This window comes from Anas acuta, chromosome 15, assembly GCF_963932015.1.
Source record: "Anas acuta chromosome 15, bAnaAcu1.1, whole genome shotgun sequence".
Lineage (NCBI taxonomy): Eukaryota > Metazoa > Chordata > Aves > Anseriformes > Anatidae > Anas > Anas acuta.
In genome coordinates, this window is record NC_088993.1 from 4,177,028 (window position 1) to 4,188,979 (window position 11,952).

The window sequence follows — 11,952 nt, forward strand, 5'->3', positions numbered from 1 at the left end:
TTCAACTGGGACAAAAGAGGGACCTTCTTCTGACTGTGCACTGAACAGAGAAGGCTGCTTGTCTGGGTCTCTGGCACGTGCAGCTGAGCAAATGCCAGGGTGGCAGTTTCAAGCATAGTTGAAAAATTGCAGTTTGTCTGTGCATATGTTTGGACTCTTTCCATGTTGTCCTGTTTACAAGTTAACCTAAGTTGGGGTGTTTGTCACGGGTCTTCTTGTTTTTGTATTTAAATAAATAAAGCAGAAAACTGTCTTGCAACAGTTTTGCTGCAGATAGTTATATCCTCATGTGTAATGTGCATGCCTACCGGCAAGCACTTTAGTAAATTATCAACTCACCGCTGTGAACCTGCCAACTTGCTATAACAACTCTGCTTTAAAAAAAGTGTTTGTGATCAGGCTTTCTCTTTGTCATCGTATGTGCATGCAATATGATCAGTTGAACAATAACCATCAATAAAGTTTCACAAGATTTGAAAACAAAGTTTCTGTAGCATTTATATCTAAGAATGAAAAAATAAATTATCTTTAAAATTAAAACAGAGAGAAAGAGACTATATTAATAAATGAAAAATGGGGTAGTAACATATATTTATACTACTGAGGGATTGAACTGAAATTTATTAAGAGTTCAATCCCCACATTTCTTATCTAAGATATTTGAGACAAACCTCCAATTAAAAAAAAAAAAAAAAAAAAAAAAAAAGTATATTTAATTTAAACAGCAAGATAAAGCACCTTTAAAATGTTTACGAGGTGTTAGGTTTCCAATTCAAGTGTTGATGATGCATTGTTTCTGGAATTGCACACACAAAATGTCTAATGTGGAGAATAACAGAAATTATTTGCAATTTTAATTTTCATGAAATGGCTTTACAACTCCCACTCTTCACATGATTGTATGGCATTTTAGACTATTAAAATAATCCTGAAAGTTTGAGGGTGCAGCCCATATTAGCAACTATTTTGTTTATAAAGGTCCTACAGTACTCCTAGTAGTCATTTTAAAATGTATGTCTAAAATAGTTATGTTAGAAAAACATTTGAAAATTTTTTTGCAATATATAATGGGAATGTTTTCACTTATATAAATAACTACTGAAAATATGACTTATGAAAAAAAGATATTACTACCATATGTGGAATATAGTGACTTCTAAACAGATAAAAAAGAATACAGAAACCTACAAACCCAGAAAATGTGTATATCTGTCTTAGAAATTAGTGTTTATATCACAGCCGTGATTTGTGAATAAAAAAATAATAATAATAATAATAAAAAAAATGGTTTGTAATATCAAAATAAAAGCTTAGTCTGAAAAGGTAAAAATATGTTGGTGTTCAAAGTCATTTTGCTTTTCCCTTTTACTGTTTTGATTGAAGAGCTACCCGCAGTGGCACCATCGATACTGTTCACAGTGTACTTGTAACCAGATGCACTATTGACAAGGTTCACAGCCTTTTTTTACTGCCTGAAAGTGTTGGTGGGAGCTTGGCAGAGCAAGCAGAGGAGCCCGATGAGGTTTGTGCATGCCCTGTGTGCCTGGCCTCCTGCTCAGGGACCAACAGCTGGGCACGGCCAGACTGGGGCAGGGAGCAAAAGCGGCTGAGAGTGCCTGGGTGCACACACAGCTATATGGGTATGTATGTGGGTGTGTGTGTGTTGGGGCTGGGGGGCAATAACCTTATCAGCTGGCTTGAGCTCTGCTGCTGCTTCTTTTCAGTCAGAGACAGAGTGATGCAATTCAGCACAGGGACTGGGTTGCATGTTTGCTCCCCAAAAAGGGAAATTTTATCCAGTATTAATTTTTTTATTTTTATTTTTATTTTTTTTTCAGGCAACAGTGCATGATATGTGAAGAAGGATTGTTTTTTTGTTGTTTGCTTGTAGGGAAATAAAAGTGTCTTATAAACTGACTTCATTTAAACAGGCCATTTCATCTAAGAGGATCATAAAAATACCACTGACCTGCATCTGACCTCTAAGATGAAACGTGGCTGTAGCTGCTCAGGCAAGTGCTGATCAGGGAGCACCAACACTAGGGAGGGCTGGTGACTGGTAAGTGTGTGATTGCTGCTCTTCCCAGGGCTCTGCACCACTTCTCTCTGGTGATGGATGGTAGCTAGCCTTCTCTTTAGCTGTCTTTTTCATAGCTTCTATTTCTGTTCACTTCTGTGAATAGGAGAGGAAGGAAGGGTAATTCTGCTGATCTTAAACCGACAGTGGTATTTCTGCGGTTCTGGAAGGCTCCTTGTCGCTCCCAGGTTTATAGTTCAAGCCATAGGAATGACAGCTACATACTTGTAGGTCTAGGCTTACCTGTCGGCTCAACCGGTCATGATGAAACTGATGTATTTAATGTGCCATTAATCATGTCACATGCATGCCAATAGAAGTGTATCTCTTCTACTTGGGTTCCTGTTGCATTATAAATAAACAGGGGTAGAGAAGACATAAAGATAAGGCATTAAATATTGAATGCTTTGCAATTTACTAGCAAGTTCTTCTCTGGAAAGTGTTTTGATCCTTCTGGGAAAGTAAAGAAACCCTGCTGTGTGCCAGGTGGGGAGATGCTATCTTCTGCTTACTTTATAGCTTTATACGAAGTACGAGCACTATATGTTTGAGTATACTCTCCTACACACCATACACAAATGCTATATTGACACACCATACACAAATGCTATATTGACAGTGTTTCCTTTGGTGGTTGGACAAAATGACAAAGGCAGTAATACTGAGTAAGATTTGTACTGAAGAAGGGTGAGAAGCATGTGGATAGATAAGCATCAGTGGGACACACATACAAAGAGTACCTGAAACACCGTACAATGCATGTGATTGGATTCATCTACCTGTTGTCCAGTATCATTATTCATGATTTGATGCATGATTTTTCCTTTCTTGACCAAAGAGCCAACATGTGGTAAACTAATAAAAAATTATATTTATTGAGCAGCTGGCTAAAGGATAAGCAAAGCATCATGTATAACCAAAACAAAAACAATAAAAAAAAAAAAAAAAAAAAGGAAAAGGAAAATGCAGTCAATGCTTTAGGATATTTTTCTCAATTAGTTAAAATTCTAACACAACTTTTGCTGTAGCAGATCATACAGCAAAAATCAAATTTAATATTTTAGGAAACCTCAGAATCACCCCTCTCTACCATGTCCTGCACTGCTCTGTCCTTGATTGTCTTTAAGTGCATGCACATTGTTTATTAGCTTTATATTTGTCTTTGGTTTGTGAACTAAAATAGAGTTTTCTTTAACTCTTTGGAAATATTATTTGTCTACAGTTTGAACTGCTGTTGTGTTATGTTACGGTTTCTTACCTCAAATGATTTGTTGCCACTTTGGCATGTTCCTATTTCCACATTTTTATTTATTTATTTACAGTTTTACAGTACAGATGCAAGAGGAATAAAAGGCTGTGAAAAGCATTTATTCAAGCAGAACTGAAGTAGCATTTTGATAGGCAGAAAGGTGTGAGAAAAAAAAAAAAATTCAGTTTGAAGTTTGAAGGCAAGATTTGAATGGGAGGTGAAATCAGAAAGAAGACAATGATTTAGGGATGTCTTTGAAGAATTTATGAAAGTGTCACAGAATCACAGAATTGTCTAGGTTGGAAGAGACATCCAAGATCATCTAGTCCAACCTCTGACCTAACATTAACAAGCCCTTCACTAAACCACTAAAACATATCTAAGCTCTACATCTAAATGTTTTTTAAAAACCTCCAGGGATCACAGAATCACCAAATTTCTAGGTTGGAAGAGACCTCAAGATCATCGAGTCCAACCTCTGACCTAACACTAACAGTCCCCACTAAACCATATCCCTAAGCTCTACATCTAAACGTCTTTTAAAGACTTCCAGGGATGGTGACTCCACCACCTCCCTGGGCAGCCTGTTCCAGTGTCTAACAACCCTTTCAGTAAAGAAGTTCTTCCTAACATCCAACCTAAAACTCCCCTGGCACAACTGTAGCCCATTCCCCCTTGTCCTGTCACCAGGCACGTGGGAGAACAGGCCAACCCCCACCTTGCTACAGCCTCCTTTGAGGTAGCCTGTAGAGAGCGATAAGGTCACCCCTGAGCCTCCTTTTCTCCAGGCTGAACAAGCCCAGCTCCTTCAGCCGCTCCTTGTAGGACTTGTTCTCCAGGCCCCTCACCAGCTTCATCGGCCTTCTCTGGACTCGCTAAAGCACCTCCATGTCCTTCTTGTAGCGAGGGGCCCAAAACTGAACACAGTACTCGAGGTGCGGCCTCACCAGAGCCGAGTACAGGGGGACGATCACCTCCCTAGCCCTGCTGGCCACACTGCTTCTTATACAAGCCAGGATGCCGTTGGCCTTCTTGGCCACCTGAGCACACTGCAGGCTCATATTCAGCCGACTATCAACCATCACTCCCAGGTCCTTCTCTGTCTGGCAGCTTTCCAACCACTCATCTCCCAGCCTGTAGCTCTGCTTGGGGTTATTGCACCCCAGGTGCAGGACCCGGCACTTGGCCTTGTTGAACTTCATGCAGTTGGCCTCAGCCCATCGGTGCAGCCTATCCAGATCCTCCTGCAGAGCTTTCCTACCCTCGAGCAGATCGACACACGCACTCAACCACTTCCCTGGGCAGCCCATTCCAATGCCTAACAACCCTTTCAGTAAAGAAGTTCTTCCTAATGTTCAACCTAAACGTCCCCTGATGTAACTTTAACCCATTCCCCCTCATCCTGTCACCAGGCACATGGGAGAACAGACCAACCCCCACCTTGCTACAGCCTCCTTTAAGGTACCTGTAGAGAGCAATAAGGTCGCCCCTGAGCCTCCTCTTCTCCAGGCTGAACAAGCCCAGCTCCCTCAGCCTCCCTGTCATCAAAACCAGTCTTGTTACCAGTATTCTAAAAGCTTATTGCAACTCTTCAGTTGTTGTTAAAGGCCATAAGCTTAATCTCTCACTATAACATGAGTTTTAGCCTGAGTCTTTCCAGACTGGAATTTGAGTTCTTACAATATCTAAATCTATTCATACAGCAGTGGAGTTGTTTGGGTTTGGTATGAAGGGGAATTTGTTTTCTGGTAGCTTTTATGATTCTCCAGCATTAACCTAGTGCTCTGCATACCAAGAATTGTCTTGTAGCACTTCATAAAAAGCACAAGGAACAGACTAGGATCAGGAAAAGCCTAGGTAGTATTTGTTGGTTTATCATTAGCTTGAAATCAAGCCTGTTCTCTTAATGAGTGAGACTAAGTTTAACATGGGGAAGAAAAATGCTAAAATTCCTGCTGAATCCAAGAGCTCTTATATTTATATTTGGAAAAGCAAGTTTTTAGTTTCATGCTGGTTTGTCTTTAAGCATGTGGGTATGTTGCCTATATCCACACAAAGGATGTCAGTGTAATTGAAGCAGTGATGTGATTATCTGAACAATTCACCACTAGCTTTAGTTGTCTAGGATATAACACCCGTTATACAACAACAGTACTGTTGTTACAGTGAACAGCAATCAAAAGTGGGTTACCCATTTTCAAAGAGAAGATGTTTCACTATTCCAGGCAACATTCAGGGCCAGGAGCTCCTCTTCAGCTGTTGTTTCTCTCTCAGTAGTAGATATTGTCAAGCTTTTCGAATTCCTGCTTTATGTCCTATCAGGTTACTCAAGGTTAGTGATCTCATCTTACGTGGTTTGCAGTATTAAAAAAGAGAGTTTGGGTGGAAAGGGAGGTGAAGCTGTGTTTAAAGCACTCACAAATATATGTGGGAGGCGGTTCTAAACTCTTGTCTTGGCTCATCTTAATACAGTAATTTGAAATTTTTTATTTTTTTATTTATTTTTTTTCTATATGTAGCTGCCATATGCATATTGGATAAAGTTGTTCTCAGCTCTGTTGAAGATCTTCCATTTTGCATAAAGAGCTAGTCACTGAGAAACACTTTTTCAGTAATCTGTTGGTCTGGGCTCTGCCCTGGATTCCATTCCCCTTCCACATCAGAGTGAAAACATGCTTATACGACCCCATTGCTTTCTTAAGAGGGGTCATATGACAAGAAAGTATTCTTTCTGTTTCACATGAGACAGGTTGACTTGTGGTAGGGTTCTGATTCCAAAAGAGATTTAGAGCTGAAAACCTGAGCTCAAACTGATCTCACTGTATGTATGGTACTGTAGAACACTCCAGTCTGCTTCTCAGGACTGCTTATGGATTGGTTTAGTTTGCTCTCTGCTAGCTTTGATTTGCCCATGTATTGCACTGAGAACCTGCATGCCTAACCAATTTAATGATTCCATTGTTTAGTGAAAGACCTGCGAGTCAGGAATTCAATAAATTGGAAAACTGTTAAATAAAACATAAGTGAATGCAAAAATAATCATTTAGTGGACATTATGAAAAGACACTAAACCAAACAGTTCAGACCAAGGGATGATGTATAACATCTAAACAAATATGACAACTAATTAAGGATGAGATTCCACATTCAGGATGACAGGCATTATAAAAATGAACAGCTAGGTTATGTTCAGGAAAAAAAAAACTGCGCTTTGCAAATGTCAGGCAGACAGCTCAGTAAGCAAAAAAGCTCAGTTATCCAATTAAAGTAAATGTGCGGTGTTCTCAGTATAAAGAGCTAAAGCATCCTTATGCTGAGGAGTTAAGATCCTGAAATGTAAGTGGAGCAAAAAGTGCTCTCTATAAAGCTCGGTGTAATCTATCAAGATTAACATTTTGCATGCTGGCAAAGTCATATAGTAAAGTGTTTCATTTTTTGAAATTAGAAACATTAGACTAAGATCAGTACCAATTTAAACCCCAGGTAATCCCAAATATTAAATTGAATTCATTATTTGCAACCACAATGTGCTAATAAACTTTCCCTGATGGTTTCTATGGGAAATAGATATGTTAGGTCCCCTTCTCTTTCGTAAGATCCTTTCTGATACTTCATGTAAAATGTATTAACAAGTTGCACAACTGTAATTTAGGGAAAAAGTCTTCATCTAACAGTAATTCCTGATTTATTCAGGAGTAATTCCAGTCCTAGGAAAGACTGAGGATATTTTTAAACATTGGCATGTGCATGGATGGTTTGAGAGAGGCTGCAAAGTTTCAAAACCAACAGTGAGAGACGCAGTTTAATCTAATCTGTTGTTGTCACATTCTAACAAAAGGAGATTATTGCATATCAATGAGAAGTCAGTGGTAGAAAGAGATTGCAGTAACACATCAGCATATTGTCTCACAGATTAAAAAGACACATCAAGGATCATTCTCATTAAACCCCATTCCTGTAGTCCAGTATGTGATACTTCACTTTTTCTCAGATCTCATTGCCATTGGTAGATTTCTGCCATAAATCACAATAGAGAAGAGATAGCAGGTACCAAATATTAATATTTGAATCTAAATTTCAGAATTGCCGCTGATACAATATGACTCCCTACTGTCACAGTCTTTCTTGCAGCTATCTTTCTCTCACTTATGCTGGTCTCTACTGAGCTCATGCAAGTATACCCAGATCATGGAAGAGTGCTATAGGCCATAAGTAACAAAAACTGATCTGTAGAGCTCCTAATGCACAGAAGGAGAGAAGTATGTGAACACGGGTTCCTCTCTGAACACAGATCTAAGGGATATGATCTGGGCTTCAGTTAATAGTTTGCTTGGCAAACAATCCCTAAGACATATCCACAGATTATTTATTCATTTATGTATTTATTTATTGTAACACTACCATGAACTTACTACTAGTTTATATTAAAATGGACCCTAGTGAAAAATAACAGCTATATGATACATCCATTTTATTTTCCTTTCTTGTGCTAATTAATGGTGTCAACATTGAAATTTATGTAATTCTTTTAGGTCATCTGATCTGACCCAATGTCCTTCCATTGTAGAACTGGTATCTGTATGTGAGATATCCCTATATGAGCGAGACTGTAGATCTTACACATTTTATGTATAGTGCAAAGAGTGCAAAGTACTGTGATCTCTGTAACATGTGCACTGTGAGGCTGTTCCTCACAGTAAAAATCACTGATAGCAAATTTTCCCTAGAATCGAAGCCACTTTTTTTCTTTTTTTTAATCATCCTATTAGTCTAAGAGATCTTAAGCACGTCTCTTTCTCATTTGAGCTGCAATAGCTCTATAAGTGTCCAAAAGTCTTGGCCATTTAGTGACCTTCAATATCACTTTTTATTGTTCTTTTTGGATTTATTCCAACTTTAATATTTAAGTAGACATAATGCAGGAAGTTTCTAGCAATAGGGTATTGAACACGATTTCTTTTGCTTAGCAACATCAGACCCACTTACTCCCTCAGAGTTTCAGGTAGGAGCCTTGGAATACACTGAAGGCTATTGCAGAATTATAGCAAGGCATGGTTAGATTTAACTTACACATGCTTTGTTTGGTTTCATTTTTATCTTCTTTTTCTAATGTCTCACCAGGTCATATTTTTTTGGCATGAATCCACAGTTCAGCTTTCGGTATGATCAGTTGACAAAAAAGACAGATGATACTCAAAAGAAATTATTATTTAATGCATAGCTGTAAAGAGCTGTGCTTGTGTTGCAGCAATTCACGTAACAAGGCCATAATAGAGGATCAAATGCAAAATCTTCTGTGTCTCTGTGGGCTCAGTTTTGCATTTGGCTCAGCGTCCCCAGATTCTAAAATCTTATATAAACACACTTTTTTCTTCCACTACCACATGAAATATCATATTGAAGATAATGTTCTGAGTGTGCAGATTTTTACGTTTCGTGTATTTATACTTGCTGTAACTTAAGGCAGTCCCAAGAATTGAGCATAACAGTGATTTTTTGTTTGTTTGCAGTTACTTGAGGAGAGAAACTCAAACCCTTCTGAAGTATACAGCAGTATAGTTCTGAATATTTTTATACTAAAAGTTTTTTACATTAACTGAAAAAATTACCTAGAATCATTACTTGCAACTTCTGTAGAAGATGGTAGTGTAGTAGCTTGCAGCTTCTACTCTCTTTAGTCTGGCTATGGCATGTTAGTTGCTGATCACCACTTTTAAATGAACAAATTTGACATTTTAAAAAAGGCAGCTTTTAGGTAGATCATGTAGAGGAATAGTTGCTTGTTTCTCAGACTAGTAATTTATATTATATATATATAATATAAATATAATAATAAATTTATAATAATATAAAAATAAATATAATATATATATATATATTATTTATATATTAATAGTCTGCTGTTTGTATCTTCATAACTGGCAGCAGAGCAGATCTTCATTTTAAGCCAAAATTTAAACCTGTCCCTTGGAGTTAAGTCTCCAAAACAAGAACTTCTGAGTTCTAAGATATTCAATTCAAGCCATTTGCAGAAGAATTAACATGCAGCAAAAGACTTTTCTGGGGTTTCCCCCTTCATAAGATGGTTTACAAAGCAGAAAGCAGAAAATTATTACTCGGACAGAGGCTTTAGGCTTTACCAGGGGAATCAGAATGGAATTCAAGTTTGTGAAGCACCTGATTTATATATTAAAAAAAATAATAAATCTGTCGAATGTTCAAATGAGAGGTGAGAATGTCAGCTCTGCAGTCTTTAAGAAAAAATTGAATGGCTGCAATACCCTCACCTATGTGTGACCTTGTCACCTGCAGAATTGCCATGTTTTTTTGTGAAGTAAGCAGTTACACTTGCAACTCTGAATGTTTCTGCCATCCTTGCCTTTTTCTTATAGAACCTCTGTTTCACATCTCCTTGTACACAACTGTTCATGTTCACACAGATGGGCAACAATCCAACTTCATATTTTCTGAAAAAAAAAAAAAAGTGATGGCCTGGAGATAACAATATTAAGTCATTCTTAATTTACAAATACAGCTGATAAAATAACTGAGGTTTCATCACAGAGAGATCTGGAGCCCCATTGCTCCACAGTTAGAAAGTAAAGTTATCTCAAGTAAAAAAAGCAAGCAAATGAGGAAAAAATAGTTTTATCTGGGAAGCTGAGAAGCAGCTTTTATTGGCTGAAAGAATATCGAGAGAAATATGCATTTTGCCAAAGCCAGTAAATTCTGCTGTACAGATGAGTTCTTATGGGATGTCTCTGGATTTTGATGGATGCCTTTTTTTCCCCCCTTTTTTTTTTTTAATGTCACCTGCCATTAGGCCCTGGTATAGAAATTGTTCACTTAACCCAGCCTTCAGCTGACTTTGTCCTCTAATGGGGAGAGGATGTAATTCGTATACTGAGATTAAGAGGAGGGCATGCATCACCACAAAATGTTGTGCCAGTCATCCTTTCTCAGTCCAGTCTGAAGTCTCTTATCTCTGGAAAATGTGAAGTGGCAACATGAATAGGATAAGCAAAGAAACATGGCCTACTTTTTCTATAATCTTCTTTTATAGCTTTACTCTCAGTGACTTTGACAGGAAGTCAACAGAGAAGTATTTTTGCCCAATGCCAGATTAATGGAAATATGTGTAAATTTGTGCTCTCATTGAGTTGTTCACCTCTGTCTCATTCAGTCAGCCTGCCTCCTGGCACCATTAAGTAGAATTTTACAGCTGTGTGGAGCCTACCATAGGGTTGGAGACAGGAAAATTGTGTGTCATAAATGCAACACCCTGAGAAACAGGTCCCCCATGAAATGAATTATCTTAAGACAACTGGAGATTTGTGGAAGCAGAAATCAGGTATCTTACTGTTACGTAAGGGCAGAAGGAATTAGGTACCGGCATTTACAGCTGCAGCAGAACTAGCCGAGTCAACTGAAATGTTTATCATTGATCTGCCTAAATCCTGAGGGAGCCCTTCAGAACTTTTTCATCACACAGCAAGCTACAGTCAAGACTAGTGGAAATTTGGAAATTCCCCAAGTACTGGTTGCAGTATTTTATTCTGATTTTTCTGGTCTTTTCAGGGTGTTTTGTATATAACTGAAGTCACCTAAACAGGTGCAGTCCAACTTCAGCAGACATGTTTGCCTATGCTTGCCTTGTCTTCTTACAAAAGATGCTTTTAAGATCTGCTTTTGTATACCTTGTGATTTCTGCACTTTTTCCCAAATTTGAAAGTTCTTATTCCCTCCAATTTAATTCCTAAACTAAAATTTCATTTTGTTCATGATTCATGAGTGAATGAGGAGCATGTAATTTTTTCAAATTTAGTTCAAAGAGATATTAAGACCTTAACTTGCCAATTACCACATTGTTTTCTAAAAATTGTATTATATGAAGATTAGTTAGAATGGTAGAATATTTACAAATGTTGTTGTCACCTATTTGTGATAACTTAAAAATTCATATAACATTTTCCAGTGCAACATCTGGTGTCTGAGTTAATGAAATCAGATGTCATAAAAAACAAACAAACAACAACAACAACAACAACAAAAAAAACTTGAAAATTTCCAGGCTTCTTTTGTTTCAAGTTACTTCTGTTTATTGTTTTTGGAGAAGCAACCATTGTATATAATAGTGACTATATATTTTAATATAAGACAAAAATTGCCAGTTCTTTTTAGACTTTGTGGTTCCTTAACCTTGTTAGAATCGTAAAGGACACAGCTGTTTATTTTCTTAAATTTAGCTGTTTATTGCTTCTTTTCTCTTCCATGCGCTAATTGCTAAGCCTTACTGTAGCTTTGAATGTCTCCTGCCTGTGTATGAATGTTGTGAAAGGATGGTCAGATACCACCTTTGATATTTTTTTCTCCTAAACTAACTTTCTTTTGTTTTTCCTCTTCAATGGACAAGAAGCTGTACTGCAAAAGCAGATGATATGCTATGCTTTTGGCCAGATAATCTGTGTATTCTGTTCCCCAAGAAATCTGGATAACTTTCTTCCTACTCATTGCTAGCATTACAGTTAAGATTTAGGAAGGAGAGAGGAGAGAAGGGGGAAGGAAAAAGAGAAAATGTATTGGTAGCTATGTCAGTATGCTGAGGGAACTTAGCAACAAGGCAACA

The 11,952-nt window shown here is 37.7% G+C and overlaps 1 protein-coding gene across 50 annotated transcripts in view; it reads left to right on the forward strand.

Annotated features, from left to right (window-relative positions):
* The window catches only part of RBFOX1 (RNA binding fox-1 homolog 1), an 881,332-nt gene extending 880,848 nt beyond the window's left edge, over positions 1 to 484 (forward strand). For all 50 annotated transcript variants that reach the window (XM_068698951.1, XM_068698955.1, XM_068698956.1 and 47 more), the window contains one exon: positions 1 to 484. This exon is cut by the window's left edge. The gene's annotated coding sequence lies outside the window, so the exon portion shown is untranslated.
* Positions 485 to 11,952: the final 11,468 nt, after the last annotated feature.